General features: G+C 38.6%; 1 protein-coding gene across 6 annotated transcripts in view; it reads right to left on the reverse strand.

Annotated features, from left to right (window-relative positions):
- The window catches only part of TEX9 (testis expressed 9), an 84,853-nt gene that overhangs the window by 17,295 nt on the left and 48,719 nt on the right, over positions 1-18,839 (reverse strand). The window lies entirely within an intron of this gene.

Below are 18,839 nucleotides of genomic sequence, written 5' to 3' on the forward strand. Positions count from 1 at the left end.
TCTATACTTGAAATGTTAAAGGAAGAAATTCATACAAAAGGAAAATGATACCAGAAGGAAATCTGAATCTCTGTACACACACATAAAAAAGATGGAGAAAAAAATAGAAATAGTAATGTGAAATCTATCTATAGATATATGTGTGTGTGTGTGTGTGTGTGTGTGTGTGTGTAACGGCCTCTTTAAAAGATACAGTGTTGTCAGCAAAATGGTGGATTAGGAAGCTCCAGGCCTTTGCTCCCCCATTAAAAGACTGAATATATGATACACAGACCAAAGCAGCTTTGGGAGAGCTCTAGAAACCAGTCAGTCAGCAGAAGCAACCAAGAGAATGCCTAACTAAGAAAAGGCCATACTCAAGAATGGTAGGAAATGTCTTGGTGTTTTTCTCACTCTTTCCCCACATACTCCCTCGCACAGCACAGTCAGGAAGAAGCCACCCAATTCCCAGTTCCCTCCCTTGGAATGGAAGGAAAAGAGTAGACTTGCTTGCAACATTCTGGTTTTTCTGGGGCCTGCCTGAGGGACTGGTATCTGTCTTGCCTGACTCAGTACTGATGGGAACAGCTGCGTCATTTGGATATCAGGTTGGAAGCTGCAGAAACAGGTGATTGGTACCACTCAATGTGAGAGGTGCAGTGAGTCCACAGAACTGCAGGAACCTTGTGGCAAAAAATTATAGGCAGAGGAATACAATACAGCATCTAAATCTGTGAGAAGTAGTGAGGCTTTTAGGTAATTAGGACATTTAAAAGAAGCCATGTGTATGGAAAACTGGAATTAAAACACACAGGCCCAGGAAAGACACATCCCCAGAAAAGGTTTGAGAGAACCTCAAGACTTTACTCCATGCTGATTAGTGAAGGTCTTTGCTTGCATGCAGCCAGTCTGCAAGACCGAGAGAACTGTTTTTTCAAACATCCATTTTTCAACGATAAGATCACAAGACATCCAAAGAAACAGGGAAACATGGACCATATTAAAGGAACAAAATTAATATCCAGAAATTTATCCTAAAGAAACAAAGGCTTCTCACTTATTAGACAAGGACTTTAAAATAACTGCCATAAATATGCTGCATGAGCTGAAGGAGAATATTGACAACTAAATGAAATCAGGATACCTATATATTAATAAAATGAGACTATTAACAAAAATTACAAAAAAGAACAAAACAAATTCTAAAGCTGCAAAATACAGTAACTGAATTGAAAAATTCACTTGAATGGTTCCAGCAGAACAGGTCTTATTCCTGCTGAACAGGTATAAGAAAGAATGAGCGAGCTTTCAGACAGGTCATTTGAAATGAGCAGGTCAGAGAAGCCAAAAGTAAAAGAATGAAGAAGAAAAGTGAACAGCAGCTAAGGGACACCATCAAGTGGGCCAATATGTATATTAGTGTAATCTTAGGAGAGAGAGACAAGGAGACAAATTACTTATTTGAAGAAGTAATAGCTGAAAAATTGCCAAATTTAAGGAAAAATAGATATACAAATACAAAAAGCTCCATGAACTCCAAGTAGGATAAACCCAAAGAGACCCACAGCAAGACACATTTTAATCAGTCGAGTGTCAAAGAGAAAATCTTGATAGCAACAAGACAAAATGGCTCATCACATGCAAGGGAGCATCTGTAAGATTATCAACAGATTTTTCAGCAGAAACTTTGCAGGCCAGAAGTCAGTAGGATGATATATTTAAAGTGCTGAAAGAAAAAACACCTAGAAGAATACTATATCCAGCAAAGTATCCTTCAAAAATGAAAAAGAAAGACATTCCTAGATAAAAGCTGAGGAAATTCATTACCACTATATCTTCCCTACAAAATCCTAAAGAAAATCCTTCAAGTTGAAACAGAAGGATACTAGACAATAACACAAAGCTATTTGCAAATATGAAATTCTCCAGTAAATGTAAATATTTGGACAAATATAAAGGCCTGTATTATTTTAATTTTGGTTGACATCTCACTTTTCATTCTTTCATAGAATTTAAAAGGCAAAAGCAAAAAAAATACTATAAATCTTTGTTAATGGGTACATAACCTAAAGATCTAATTTGTGACACCAGTAACACAAGGTAGGAGAGGGGCTGAAAAGGAGTAGAGTCTTTATATACGATTGAAGTTGCATCATTACACAAAATGAACTAAACACTAAGGAAGGCAATAAGGGAAGAAATGAGAGGCTAAAAGTCTTCAAGACATACAGAAAACTGTGAACAAATAGCAACAGGCCTCCCAATAACTTTAAATGTAAATGGACAAAACTCCCTAACCAAAATAAATTGAATAGAAGAATGGATTTTTAAAAACTAAAATCCAACTTTATGCTGTCTACATGCAACTAACTTTAGATCCAGAGAGATGCACAGATTGAAGGTAAAAGGATAGGAAAAGATACAATCTGAAATTTTGTAACCAAAAGAAAACAGAAGTGACTACAGTAATATCTGACAAAATAGACTTTAAGTCAAAACTGTTAAAACATACCAAGAAGGACATTATATAAGAACATATGAGCCAAACAAAAGGGCCAGTTTAGCAAGAAGATAGATAAAATTATATATGTACCAAACATTAAAGTGCCCAAATATATGAAGCCAAGCATTGACAGACTTGGAGAAAAGACCACTCTACAATAAAAGTAGACGTCAATACCCCACTTCCCATAATCGATAGAACCACTGGATAGAAGACCAATAAAGAAATAAGGGACTTGAACAACATTATCGACCAATTAGATTTAAGAGACATATAAAACAGTTCTCTAACACAAAGGCATAAGAAGGATATAATGGACTCCAGGGACTTATGGGTGAAGGGTGAGAGGGATAAAAGATTAATTGGGTTCAGTATACACTGCTCGGGTGATGGGTGTACCAAAATCTCAGAAATCACTGCTAAAGAACTTAGATCTGTGTAAGCAACACCACCTGTTCCCCCAAAACAACTGAAATAATAAAAAATAGAATCATATGCCACAACAGACAAATATGGAGAGACAGGAAGTAGATTAGTGGTTGCCTAGGGCTAGAATATGGTGCAGGGTGTTAGGGGAATATAGAGTGGCTGTGAATGGGTACAGAGGTTCTTTTTGGGGTGATAAAATTGCAAAATTGATTGTGGTGGTGGTTGCACAACTTTGTGACTACAAAAAACAACTTATTGCTGGGCGTGGTGGCTCACGCCTGTAATCCCAGCACTTTGGGAGGCCGAGGCGGGCGGATCACGAGGTCAGGAGATCGAGACCATCCTGGCTAACACAGTGAAACCCCGTCTCTACTAAAAATGCAAAAAATTAGCCTGGCGCAGCGGCGGGCGCCTGTAGTCCCAGCTACTCAGGAGGCTGAGGCAGGAGAATGGCGTGAACCCGGGAGGTGGAGCTTGCAGTGAGCCAAGATTGCGCCATTGCACTCCAACCTGGACGACTGAGTGAGACTCTGTCTCAAAAAAAAAAAAAAAAAAAAAACTTATTTGTATATTTTAAGTGGGCTGTATGGTATATGAATTATATTTCAATAAAGATGTTCATGAAAATCAATGAGGAGAATAACAGTTTTCTCAAGTGCACATGGAACATTCCCCACATTTTATAAGACTGAAATCATATAAAGTATATTTTCCAATCACAGTTGATTCAAACTAGAAATCAACAGCGGACGGAAAACTGGAAAATCCACAAATATGTGGGGATTGAACAAAATACTCAAACTACCAAGGGCTCAAAGAAGAAATCACAATGGAAATTAGAAAATAATCATGAGACAAATTAAAACAAAGCTACAATATGCCAAAACTATAGGACAGAGTATAAACACTGCTAAGATGGAAATCTGTAGTTAGGAAATGGAACAGAACAGAGCCCTCAGAAATAACACCACACATCTACAGCCATCTGATCTTTGACAAACCTGACAAAAGAAATGGAGAAAGGATTCCCTATTTAATAAATGGTGCTGGGAAAATTGGCTAGCCATAAGTAGAAAGCTGAAACTGGATCCTTTCCTTACTCCTTATACGAAAATTAATTCAAGATGGATTAGAGACTTAAATGTTAGACCTAAAACCATAAAAACCCTAGAAGAAAACCTAGGTAATACCATTCAGGACTTAGGCATGGGCAAGGACTTCATGGCTAAAACACCAAAAGCAATGACAACAAAAGCCAAAATTGACAAATGGGATCTCATTAAACTACAGAGCTTCTGCACAGCAAAAGAAACTACCATCAGAGTGAACAGGCAACCTACAGAATGGGAGAAAATTTTTGCAATCTACTCATCTGACAAGGCTAATATCCAGAACCTACAAAGAACTCAAACAAATTTACAAGAAAAAACAACCCCATCAAAAAGTGGGCAAAGGATATGAACAGACACTTCTCAAAAGAAGATACTCATACAGCCAATAGACACATGAAAAAATGCTCATCATCACTGGCCATCAGATAAATGCAAATCAAAACCACAATGAGATACCATCTCACACCAGTTAGAATGGCGATCATTAAAAAGTCAGCAAACAACAGGTGCTGGAGAAGATGTGGAGAAATAGGAACACTTTTACACTGTTGGTGGGACTGTAAACTAGTTCAACCATTGTGGAAAACCTTGTGGCGATTCCTCAGGCATCTAGAACTAGAAATACCATTTGACCCAGCCATCCCAATACTGGGTATATACCCAAAGGATTATAAATCATGCTGCTATGAAGACACATGCACACGTATGTTTATTGCGGCACTATTCACAATAGCAAAGACTTGGAATCAACCCAAATGTCCATCAGTGACAGACTGGATTAAGAAAATGTGGCACATATACACCATGGAATACTATGCAGCCATAAAAAAGATGAGTTCGTGTCCTTTGTAGGGACATAGATGCAGCCGGAAACCATAATTCTCAGCAAACTATCGCAAGAACAGAAAAACAGACACCACATGTTCTCACTCATAGGTGTGAATTGAACAATGAGATCACTTGGACACAGGAAGGGGAACATCACACAATGGGGCCTACTGTGGGGAGTGGGGAGGAGGGATAGCATTAGGATATACACCTAATGTAAATGACGAGTTAATGGGTGCAGCACACCAACATGGCACATGTATACATATGTAACCTGCACATTGTGCACATGTACCCTAGAACTTAAAGTATAATAATAAAAAAATTTTTTTAATTAACAATGTAGTTTATAGATAAAACATATGACATAAGCAGAAAGGTGGGGGGTAATGGAAGTATACTGCTAAAAGGCTCTTAAATTATTCATAAAACGCTATATTACTTGAAGTAGACAGTGATAAACATATATATAACAAATGCTGAAATGCATACAAAGAAGTACAGATAATGAGCTAATAAAGGCGATAAAATGGAATCTTTAAAAAAGCAATTCAAAAGGAAAGGAAAGGAAACATATGGGCCAAATAAAAACAATAGCTAGCTAACAGACTTAATCCCAACCATATTATTAATCATTTTAAATATAATGGTGTAAGCACCTGAATTAAAAAGTTAAGAGACTGTCAGATTGGATTTTGACAGTCTTTTGTTTTGACAGGATTTTGACAGATATTGAAGCAAAGTCCACTAAATGCTGCTAACAGGAAGACACAAAGGAGTTACAAGTAAAAGAACGGTAAAAGATAAGACAATGCTAACACGAACTAAAATAAAGCTTCAGTTGCATGAATATCAAATAAAGTTAATACAGGTTGAAGTCTGAAATCCAAAATGCTCTAAAATCTAAAACTTTTTGAGTGCTGACATGATGCTCAAAGATGAAATGTCCACTTTAGCATTTCTAAAACACTTCTGGTACCAAGCATTTCTGATAAGGGATACTCAACCTGTATCAGAATGCAGGAACAAAAATAAATATAAATAAATAATAAGAGGTCAATTCATTCAAGAAGATTTAACAATCTTCTTAGATATTGGGTATTAATATACCTAATAACCAAGTCTCAAAATACATGATGCAAAAATTGATAAGCCTGAAAGGGAAAACAGACAAACTCACAGTTGTATTCAGTATAGTACCCCTCTCTTTTATCACTGATAGAGCAAGGACACAGAAAATACATAAGATACAGAAGTGTTGAACACTGTCAAGCAATTTGACATAATTGACATTTATAGAATACTCCACCTGTATTTGTTAATACAGAATGCACATTCCTATCAAGGGCACATGAAATATTTACCAATTTAAACCATATTCTGGGCCAAAAAAGTATCCACGCATTTAGAATGATTCAGATAAAACCAAGTGCATTCTCTGTCCACAATGGAATTAAAAATCAGTAAGAACAGTATCTGGGGAAAATCCCCAAATATTTGAAAAATGAAATGACAAACTTTAAAAGTTTGTCATGGCTCAGAGGAAATAAAATAAATTAGAAAGTATTCTGAATAGAATAAAAATGAAAATACAAAAAATCAAAATTGGTGGGAAGTAGCTAAGGAAATTAATAGAGAAATATTTACAGTATTTAAAATGCTTATATTAGAAAAGATGAAAGGATACAAATCAACAGTCTCCACTTCCATTTTAAAAAATTAGAAAAAGAGGCTAGGCGCAGTGGCTCACATCTGTTTAATCCCAGCACTTTGGGAGGTCGAGGCGGGCAGATCACGAGGTCAGGAGTTCGAGACCAGCCTGGCCAACATGGTGAAACCCCCTCTCTACTAAAAATAAAAAACTAGCCAGACATGGTGGCGGGGGCCTGTAATCCCAGCTACTCAGGAGGCTGAGGCAGAACTTCCTGAACCCAGGAGGTGGAGGTTGCAGTGAGCCAAGTTTGCACGACTGCACTCCACCCTGGGTGACACAGCAAGACTCTGTCTAGAGGGAAAAAAAAGGAGAAACTAGAAAAAGAACAAACTGAACCCAAAAGTAAGGAGAGGGAAAGAAGAGCAGAAATCAATAAAAAAATAAAAAACCAGTAGAAGAAAATCAATAAAACCAGAATTAGTAAACCTCTAGTAAGACTGATCAGAAAAAGTAAAAAAGACACAAATTATCAATACAAGAATGTGAGGGGGGAATGACCCACAGGAATGTAGGAGGAATATTCAAAGGAAAATAAGGAACTAGTGTAAAAAACCATATGCCAGTAAATTTGACAACATAAATGAAATGGACAGATTCCTTGACAGATACAAACACCCAAAACATAATAAAATATAGCCTCTATAAAGAATACTTCTATATCTATTAAAGAAATAGAATTTGAAGTATAAAATCTTTCCACAAGAAAACCTCAAGCCCAGATGGCTTCACCTGTGAACTCTACCAGACATTCAGAGAGAAAATAATACCAACCCTACAAAAACTTCTCTGAAAGTTGAGCTTCTCCAGAAGAATGATTTGGAAGTTCATTTAATAAAGGCAGCATTACCCTGAAACCAAAACCAAAACAAACGCAAAGCAAGAAACCTAAAGATGAAAACAGTGTGTAAGAAAACTAAAACAGGCCGGGCGCGGTGGCTCAAGCCTGTAATCCCAGCACTTTGGGAGGCCGAGAAGGGCGGATCACAAGGTCAGGAGATGGAGACCATCCTGGCTAACACGGTGAAACCCTGTCTCTACTAAAAAATACAAAAAAAAAAAAACTAGCCGGGTGAGGTGGCGGGCGCCTGTAGTCCCAGCTACTCGGGAGTCTGAGGCAGGAGAATGGCGTAAACCTGGGAGACGGAGCTTGCAGTGAGCTGAGATCTGGCCACTGCACTCCAGCCTGGGCGACAGAGCAAGACTCTGTCTCAAAAAACAAAACAAAAAAACAAACAAACAAAAAAACTAAAACAAGACTACAGACTAAACAGACTAGAACTATGTTCCCATGTATAGAGACATTCACAAAAATGTAACCAATAATATATAAAAGAGATGATACACCATCACCAAGTGGAGTATATCCCAGGAATACAAGGTGGTTTTAACATTTGAAAGACTAAAAAAGAAAAATATAATTTCAATAGATCCAGAAAAAAGCATTTGACAAAATTCAACATTCATTCCTGGTAAGGTCTCTCGGGAAATTGCAGTCAGTTTTTCTAAAACTTGTGAACTAAAAATGATTTATTTTGAAGGTGTTAAATAAATTTTAAAAAAGAAAACCAGGGAAGAATACACAAGGGACCATATGTAGCCCACAAAGCCAAAGCATTTACTAGTTGGTCTTTTACAGAAAAAGTCTGTAGAAAATCCTAAGGCTTCTAGAGTAAGTGAGTTCAGCAAATTTGAAGATATAGACTCAATATGCAAACATAAATTGTATTTCTCCATTATAGCAACAAACAATGGGAAACTGGAATTTAAAGAACATTTATAATATCAAAAATAGGAAATACCAAGAGGTAAGTTTGAAAAAAATGTGTAAAACCTGTATTCTCCAAACTATATATATAGATATATAGTTTGGAGAAATTGAAGAAGGCTTAAATAAACAGATATCTTCTATCCATGATTTTAAAGACACTATTAAGATGTCAATTTTCCCAAAATTGATCTATAGATTCATTGCAATGCCAATCAAAACTCCAACATGTGATTCTAAAACTTACATGGAAATGCAAAAGAACTAGAATAGCCAGTTGTAATAAGTGCTCATTGGATCTTTAAAAAAAAAAAAAGGCATTTATTGGCCATTTATTGGCTTGGTTACTTGCTCAAAGCACCATATACTTCCCACAGCATTTACTGCAGTTGCATCTTAGCTTTGATAGATTATCTAAATTCGATAATTATCTAGGTTTTGCTTCATGGATTATCTAAACATTCAATTTCATTATAAGATAGGTGCACGGCTACAAGGATTACATCTTTTTTTTTTTTTTAATTTTTATATCTTTACCCTCCACTAAAGGTCTGGCAGGTACCTAGCAGGCCCTCATAAATATTTCTAAATGAATTAATAAATAATTAGAAATTACCTATTCCTAAATGAAGTAACATGAACTCTGGTGTCATATTTTAAATGGATTTCAAGACACCATCTATCCTAATGCCCTGTTTTTAGGTAGAATTCCAGTTAAACTATACTTCCATCATTCCTTCCTTCAGTGTGTTTCAGAGCACTCCTACAGCATCTGCTTTAAGTTTACTGACTTTTAATTTCAAAAGCTACTGTTACTTTAAAGCATAATTACTTATCTCCTAACCTCTGTGGAGAAAAAGTTTATCATTTTTTTAAAGTAGATCTTTAACTTTCTGATGATGATGAGGTAATCTTGTTCTATTTTTTGGAAACCTTACTATTTCCCTGTCATATTTTCTTAAATGTATAGACTTGAATAATTTTAATTGCCTATTAACTATTATATGTCTATTCAGAATGGGAAGCAAAGTACAAATAATTAAAATGGAAAAAATACACCTGCTCACAAAAGAAAATTTATATACAGATTAGACTCTCCGGAAAAAGTTATTGCATATCCCAAAAATCTCCCTCAAAGATAAAGCCTAGAAACAGGCAAAATAATTGAAATATCAAAAGTTTGAGATACATAGTTTTTCAGAAACGTAAAATAAGTTACATTTAAGAATTCTGACATCAGACTGGGCACGTGGCTCATGCTTGTAATCCTAGCACTTTGGGAGGCTGAGACAGGTAGATCATTTGAGGTCAGGAGTTCAAGACCAGCCTGGCCAACATGGTGAAACCCCGCCTCTTCTAAAAATATAAAAATTAGCTGGGCTTGGTGGTGGGTGCCTGTAGTCCCTAGTACTTGGGAGGCTGAGGCAGGAGAATCGCTTGAACCCGGGAGATGGAGGTTGTAGTGAGCAGAGATCACGCCACTGTACTCCAGCTTGGGCAAAAGAGCAAGACTCTGACACACACAAAGAATTCTGACATCAAAAGTCTACTTTCTAGTAAATAGTGGGCTGGGCACAGTCGCTCACACCTGTAATCCCAGCACTTTCTGAGGCCAAGGTGGGAAGCTTACGTGAGCTCAGGAGTTCAAAATCAGCCTGAGCAACAAAGTGAGACCCCCATCTCTACAAAAAATAAAATAAATTTAAAAATAAAATTTAAAATATGATAAATAGTAATGCAATATATACACAAAATGTTATCCCACTGTGGTAATTTAAATTAATTACCCATAGTGCAGAGCTGAGGTCAGAAGTTTGTATCTTGAACACCTCTAGATTATTTTTAGTACTGATGGTTCTGTTCTGAGTTGTTCACATACCAAGTTCTCATTACTTGAATTTTCAACATGGGGGACTAACCAGGGAAACAACTTGATCCATGAAGAATGAAGAAAAGACAGGACAGTAGTCCACCCTGGAGTAACACAGAGCCAGAGGATGCTCCCCCGCCCAGGGAAGCAGTGAGTGAATGTGTGATGCTGGGAAACATGCTTCTCCCAGGGCTGTTTGTAACCTCGGGTCAGGAGATCACTTTGTGAACCCACTCCACCAGGGCTTTCAGTCTGACAGACAGAGCTACTTGGAATCTTGGCAGAGCAGCCACTCAGGTATGCGTCGAGACCCTGGAGCTTAGATACTGGGGCTTTCTCGCAAAAGTAGCTGCAGCTCCTGCAAAGTAGGAGGTTAGACCCACATACATACCCTTAAGAAAGAGAGGCTGAATCTACAGGGCTGAGCGATAGCCTGCAGGCCCCACTTCCACGACACCTCACAAGACCCACTGGTTTGGAACTCCAGCCAGCCATTGGTTAGTGGCACTGCACCTCCCTAAGAAGGAGCTCCAGGGGTGGAGAGGGGGCTCTTTTTTAAAGGAGGCATGGGGTGGGCTGCCATCTTTGCTATTTGGGCAACTTAGCCATTCCAGCCCTCCGGCTTTGCAGAGTCCGAGCCAACCAGGGGCAGAAGGGCTCTCCCAGGACAGCACAGCCCCCCTCCCAAAATGTGGCCAGACTGGTTCTTTAAGCAGGTCCCTGATCCCACTCCTCCTCACCAGGCCAATTCCCCCGGGACAGCGTTCTCAGAGGCAGAGGGGCAGGACACCATCTTTGCTATTTGGGTGACTTAGCTGATCCAACCTTTGGGCCTCAGAGTGTCTGAGGTGACCAGGTACTGAAGTGGAACATGGCATAGCTACCCTACCAAAATATGGCCAGGCTGCTTTTTTCAACAGGTCCCCAAATCCCCTTCCTCCTCACTGGGTGGGACCTCCCAACTGGGGTCTCCAGCCACCTCCTACAGGTCTGGCAACAAGCCCATACCTCCCTGGGATGAAGCTTCCAGAAGGAGGGACAGGCCATAATCTGCTGCTTCACAGCCTTCACTGGTGATACCTCCAGGTTCTGGAAAATCTGAGGTCACTAGGGACTGGAGCAGGCCCCCAGCATACCATAGGAACCCTATAGAAAAGTGGTCAGACTGTTATGTGGGTGCCCATTCCCATATCGCCTCACCAGGAGGGTACTCTAGGCCTGAGCCTCTAGCCACCCCCTACCAGAGATATCAAGCCAGTGGCAACTTGGCAACTCCCTGGACAGAGCCTCCAGGGGCAACTGAAAGCCTCTCTGCCACTGCCTCTGCAGCTGCCCTTGCCACCCTCAAACTAATGAAGGAGCAAAGACCCTAAGTCCTTTATCCATACCTCCAACAAGCTGCAGTCAACCCAAGGAGAGGAGGGCAGTCCCTCTCCCGTGGGTCTGACAACACCCCAACCCCGACTGCTCATCACCAGACAGGGAACCCCTGGCTTGGGCCTACCGCACAGACCCACCATCCTGGGCTGATTGTGCTAAGCAATTGCTGACCTGCATCTCTCTAGGGTGGAGCTCCCAGTAGACAAGCAAACAACCTCTGGTCACAACCACTACTAAGATCCCTTCCTCTGCTTCCTCCAAGTTGGGGAAGGAACATAAACACTGAGATAGCCCCAGAACTGCAGTGGGCACCCCAGGAGTGCCAAGTTGTGATCTACAGCCAGCACTCAAGCGAAGAGGAACGCACACTTTCACAGCATTAAGAAGAAACATGGCTACAACTGTGAGGAAACATAGGGGAGCCACACAACCAAGCAAGAGTCTACCAAATGACCAATAAGCCTAATTGCCAACTACAGGATCACATTCCCCAAAGTTTTAACACCAAAAATACCTGAAACATACCCTTCTGTGAAACCAGATACAAGAAGTCAGCTTCAAATAAAGACCCTGAACAAAGCATCAGCCCACTGAAAGCATCCAGAAAAGAAATGTACTGACTATATTCAATCTACACTGCAGTTAAAGGAACACCCACACACAGAGATGACAAAGAACTAATGCAGAAACTCCAGTAACTCAAATGGCCAGAGTGTCATATGCCTTCCAAACAACCATATCAGTTCTTCAACAAGAGTTCTTAACCAGGCTGAACTGGCTGGAATGACAGAAATAGAATTCAGAATACAGATGGGAACAAATATCATCGAGATTCAGGAGGATGCAAAACCCAATCTAAGGAAAATAAGAATCACAATAAAGTGGTACAAGAGCTGAAGGATGAAAGAGCCAGTATAAAAATGAACCTAATGGGTCTGACAAAGCAGAGCTGAATAACACAATTAAAGAATTTCCCAATGGAATCACAAGAATTAACAGCAGAAAAACCAAGCTGAGGAAAGAATCTCAGAACTTGAAGATTGGTTCTCTGAAGTCAGACAAAAAGAAAAAAAAAAAATGAAAAGGGATGAACAAAACCTCCAAGAAGTATGAGATTATATACAGAGGCCAAATCTATGAATCACTGGCATCACTGAAAGGGAGGGAAGAAAACAAACAACTTGGAAAATGGGATATTGTCCATGAAAACTTACCCAAACTTGCTGGAGAGGCCAACAGTCAAATTCAAGAAATGCAGAGAATTCCTGCAAGATTCTACACAAGAAGATCATCCCCAAGACACATAATTGTCAGATTTTCCAAAGTTGAAATGAAAGAATGTTAAAAACAGCTAGAGGGAAAGGGCAGGTCCTCCTACAAAGGGAATCCCATAAGGCTAATAGCGGACTTCTCAGTGGAAACCCAACAAGCCAGAAGAGATTTAGGACCTATATTCAATATTCTTAAAGAAAAAGAAGTCCTCAAGAATTTCATATTAACCCAAACTAAGCTACCTAAGTGAAGGAGAAATAAGATCCTCTTCAGATAAGCGAATGTTGAGGGAACTTGTTACCACCAGACCTGCCTTACAAGAGCTCTTGAAAGAAGCATTAAACATAGAAAGCAAAGACCACTACCAGGTAAGACAAAAACACACAGACCAATGTCACTGTAAAGCAATCACACAAACAAGTCAACCTAATAACCAGCTAACAGCAAAACAGCAGATCATATCCACACACATCAATACTAACCTTGAATATAAACAGCCTAAATGCCCCCACTTAAAAGGCATGGAGTGACAAGCTGTATAAAAAAGCAAGACCCGGCCGGGCGCGGTGGCTCAAGCCTGTAATCCCAGCACTTTGGGAGGCCGAGACAGGTGGATCACGAGGTCACAAGATCAAGACCATCCTGACTAACACAGTGAAACTCCGTCTCTATTAAAAAAAAAAAATACAAAAAAAAAAAAAAACTAGCCGGGCAAGGTGGCGGGTGCCTGTAGTCCCAGCTACTCAGGAGGCTGAGGCAGGAGAATGGCGTAAACCCGGGAGGCAGAGCTTGCAGTGAGCTGAGATCCGGCCACTGCACTCCAGCCTGGGCGACAGAGCGAGACGCCGTCTCAAAAAAAAAAAAAAGCAAGACCCAGGTGGTATGCTGTCTTCAAGAGACCCATCTGACATTTAATGACTCTCATAGGCTCAAACAGATAGAGGAAAATCTACCAGGAAAATAGAAAACAGAAAAAAGCAAGGGTTGCAATTCTAATTTCAGACAAAACGTTTCAAACCAACAAAGATCAAAAAAGACAAAGAAAGGCATTACATAATGGTAAAGTACTGAATTCAATAAGAAGACCTAATTAGCCTAAATATACATGCACACAACACAGGAGCACCCAGATTCATAAGGCAAGTTCTTAGAAACCTACAAAGAGACATAGACTCTCACATCATAATAGTAGGAGATTTCAACACTCCATAGTATTAGATCATCGAGGCAGAAAATTAACAAAGATACCTGGAACCTAAACTGAGCGCTGGACCAAATGGATATTATAGACCTTTACAGAACTCTCCACCCAAAAACAACAGAATATACATTCTTCTTAGTGCCATATGGCACATACTCTGAAACTGACCACATAATTGGACATAAAACAATCCTCAAATGTAAAAGAACCAAAATCATACCAAACACACTCCTGGACCACAGCACAATAAATTGGAGTCAAGACTATGAAAATTGCTCAAAACCATGCAATTACATGGAAATTAAACAGCACGCTCCTCAATGACTATTGGGGTAAATAATGAAATTAAGTCAGAAATCAAAAAGTTGAAAATGACAACAAAAAGTACAACATACCAGAATCTCTGGAACACGGCTAAGGGAGAGTTAAGAGGGAAATTCATAGCAACACTAAATGCCCACATCAAAAAGTTAGAAAGATCTCAAATTAACAATGTAACTTCAGAACTGAAAGAATTCAAGAAGCAAGAAGATATCAACCCCAAGGCTAGCAGAAGATGAGAAATAACAAAAATCAGAGCTAGAGTGAAGGAAATCAAGACATGAAAAACCAGTCAAAAGATAAATGAATCCAGGAGTTGTTTTTTTGAAAAAATTAATAAAATAGAACACTAGACTAGTAAAGAAGAGTGAAGATCCAAATAAACACAATTAGAAATGACAAAGGGAATATTACTACTGACCCCACAGAAATAAAAACAACCATCAGAAACTACTATGAACACTTCTATGCACACAAACCAGAAAACCTAGAAGAGATGGACAAATTCCTGGACATGTACACCCTCCCAGGACTGAACGAGGAAGAAACTGAATCCCTACACAGACCAATAATGAGCTCCCAAATTGAATCAGTAATAAAAAGTCTACCAAACAAAAAAAGCCTGGGACCCAGTGGATTCACAGCCAAATTCTACCAGATGTACAAAGAAAAGTTGGTACCATTCTTACAGAAACTATTACAAAAAACTAAGGAGGGACTCCTCCCCACTCATTCTATGGAGCCAGCACCATCTTGATTCCAAAACCTGGCAGAGAGACAACCAAAAAAGAAAACTTCAGGCCAATATCCTTGATAAACATTGATGCAAAAATCCTCAACAAAATATTTGCAAACCAAATCCAGGAGCACATCAAAAAGTTTATCTACCATGATCAAGTAGCATTCATTCCTGGGATGCAGAGTTGGTTCAACATACACAAATCAATAAATGTAATTTATCACATAAACAGAACTAAAGACAAAAACCACATCATTACCTCAATAGATGCAGAACAGGCTTTCAGTAAAATTCAACACCCTTGATGTTAAAAACTCTAAATAACATAGATATTGGAGGAACAGACCTCAAAATAATAAGAGCCATCTATGGCAAACCCACAGTAAACATTATACTAAATGGACAAAAGCTGGAAGCATTCCCCTTGAAAACTGTCACATGACAAGGATGCCCTCTCTCAACACTTCTCTTCAATGTAGTATTGGTAGTCCTGCCAGAGCAATCAGGCAAGAGAAAGAAATAAAGGGCATCCAAATAGTAAGTCAAACTATCTCTGTTTGCTGATGGCATAATTCTATATCTACAAGACCCCACACTCTTGTCCCAAAAGCTCCTTTGGCAGATAAACAACTTCAGCAAAGTTGCAGGGTACCAAATCAATGTACAAAAATTACTAGCATTCCTACACACCAACAACCGCCAAACCGAGAGCCAAATCAGAAGAGCAATTCCATTCCCACTTGCCACAAAAAGAATACCTAGGAATACAGCTAACCAGAGAGATGCAAGATCTCTACAATGAGAATTACAAAACACTGCTCAAAGAAATCAGAAAAAACACAAAGGGAAAAAACATCCCATGCTCATTGATAGGAAGATTTATTAAAATGCCTATACTGCCCAAAGCAATTTACAGATTCAATGCTATTCCTATCAAACTACCAATGACATTCCTCACAGAATTAGAAAAAACTATTTAAAAATTCACATGGAACCACAAAAGAGCCTGAATAGCCAAGGCAATACTAAGCAAAAAGAACAAAGCTGGAGGCACACTGCCTGACTTCAAACTATACTACAAGTCTACAATAACCAAAAGAGCATGGTACAAAAACAGGTACTGTTACAAAAACAGGCACATAGACCAATGGAACAGAATAGAGGGCCCATAAATAAGGCTGCACATCTACAACTGTCGGATCTTCAACAAACCTGACAAAAGCAATGGGAAAAGGCTCCCTCTTCAATAAATTGTGCTGGGATAACTGGCTAGCCATTTGCAGAAGATTGAAGCTGGACCCTTTCCTTCCACCTTATACAAAAACCAACTCAAGATGAATTAAAGACTTAACTGGAAAACCCAAAACTATAAAAACCCTGGAAGACAACCTAGGCAATACCATCTTGGACATCGGAATGGGCAAAGATTTCATGACAAAGAGAGAAATACCAACTGCAACAAAAGCAAAAACTGACAAGTGGGATCTACTTAAACTAAAGAGCTTCTGCACAGCAAAATAAATGATTAGCAGAGTAAACAGACAACCTGCAGAATGGGAGAAAATTTTTGCAAACTATGCGTCTGATAAAGGTCAATATCCAGCTTCTATAAGGAACTTAAACAAATTTACAAGAGAAAACCCCATTAAAAGGTGGGCAAAGGACAAGAACAGACACTTCTCAAAAGAAGTCATACATGTGGCCAACAAGTATGAAAAAAAGCTCAATATCACTGATCAACAGATAAATGCACATCAAAACCACAATTAAATACCACCTCACACCAGTCAGAATGGCTATTACTAAAAAGTCAAAAAGTGAGGTTGCAGAGAAAATGGAACACTTACACACTGCTGGTGGGAGTGTAAATTAGTTCAACCATTGTGCAAAGCAGTATGGTGATTCTCAAAGAGGTAAAAGCAGAACTGCCATTGGACCCAGCAATCTCATTAATGAATTATACCCAGAGGAATATAAATCATTCTACCATGAAGACACATGCACACAAATGTTCACTGCAGCACTAGTCACAATAGCAAGGACATGGAATCAAGTAATGCTCATCAATGACAGATTAGATAAAGAAAATTTGATACATATACACCATGGAATACTATGTAGTCATAAAAAAGAACGAGATCATGTCTTTTGTGGGAACATGGATGGAGCTGGAGGCAGTTATCCTTAGCAAACTAATGTAGGAACACAAAACCGAATACTGCTTGTTTTCACTTATAAGTGGGAGCTAAATGATAAGAACTTACAGAACACAAAGAAGGAAACAAAAAACACTGGGGTCTACTTGAAGGGGAGAAGGCAGAAAAAGGGAGAGGAGCAGAAGAGATAACTATTCAGTACTGGGCCTAATACCTAGGTGATTAAATATATGTCAACAAACCCTCATGACACCTGTTTACCTACGCAACCTTCACATGTACCCTCAAACCTAAAAAAAATTAAAACAAAACAAAACAAAATGGCTGGCTAGAATATGGAGAGTCATCTGTTTCATGAAACCATTTTTCCTTCTGTTTTCTTAATATGTGAACTAATACAATATAGAGGTCAAATCTACAACAATTAGGAAATCCCGATACCTAGGTGATTATTCTTCCTTTTATTTTCTTCAAAATCCCTTTAAAATGCACCAAATTGGAAATAACACTCTAATAACAGGCTAATTACTGGTAAGTCTATAAAGATGACTTCCTAACTTGTTAATTTAATAACTTCCATTAATAAATCCCAGTTATGTCATCATTGATGGCCCTTGAATATGAAAATGACCTGATCATATAACAAACTACCTCACAGATGACATCTTAAAACTCTGTAATCACTATGCCACATATTTGCCTCTCAAACATGTTAGAGGACATATCAAGGTCACTTTCAGTCTATTCCTGTTAAGTGTTACTAACTTAATCCAAAATGTATTATCTGTGTATATAATGAAAGTGGTTCCTAATTTCATTATCCAAGTCATGGTTAAATTATTAAATATTGTTCTAATTATTAAGTAGAGTCCAATGGACTATCACTTATTACCCTTTTAGGTCAATACAGAACCAAAAAGTAACCAATATTTATAGAATGTACAAAGGGCTTTCATGAACACTGGTATTTGAACTTTCACTTATTCAACAGATATTTAAGGCACCGCATGCTAATTCTATGCCAAGCATTGGCTAGACACTGGAGTTACGGTGATCCTTACAAGTTCCCAGGTAAATTTTTGTTAAAACTGCAAATTCTCAGGCCTCACTCCAGACCTATTAAATCAGAAATTCTGGGGATGGGCCCCAGCAATCTGATTTAACAAGCCCTCCCAGAGATTCTGATACATGCTCAAGTTTGAGAACCACTACCCTGTAAAATAGAGCCTTACTTTATATATTAGAAAACCGAGGTTCAGAGAATAAAAGACTTGAGATACGAAAGATACTTTTTTAAAACAGCTTTTTCTAAGAGCTCAGAAAAGTGTCTGACATATAATATAGGCACCTGATAAAACGGGTTGAAGAAATTAATGTTCCAAAGAGTTGTGCCATCACCCAATTATGGCGATAGACAAGCATATCATCCTAATACGTTAGAAATGTGTATATTGCTAATGAATATATTTATTCTGAAAAGACAAATGTTCAGCATGACATCAAGAATTATAATTTAAGTATTATTTTTGACATGTTCATAAAAGAAGTAGTTACCAAAAGGGATCACTAC

The sequence above is a fragment of the Piliocolobus tephrosceles genome, chromosome 6 (genome assembly GCF_002776525.5).
Source record: "Piliocolobus tephrosceles isolate RC106 chromosome 6, ASM277652v3, whole genome shotgun sequence".
NCBI lineage: Eukaryota > Metazoa > Chordata > Mammalia > Primates > Cercopithecidae > Piliocolobus > Piliocolobus tephrosceles.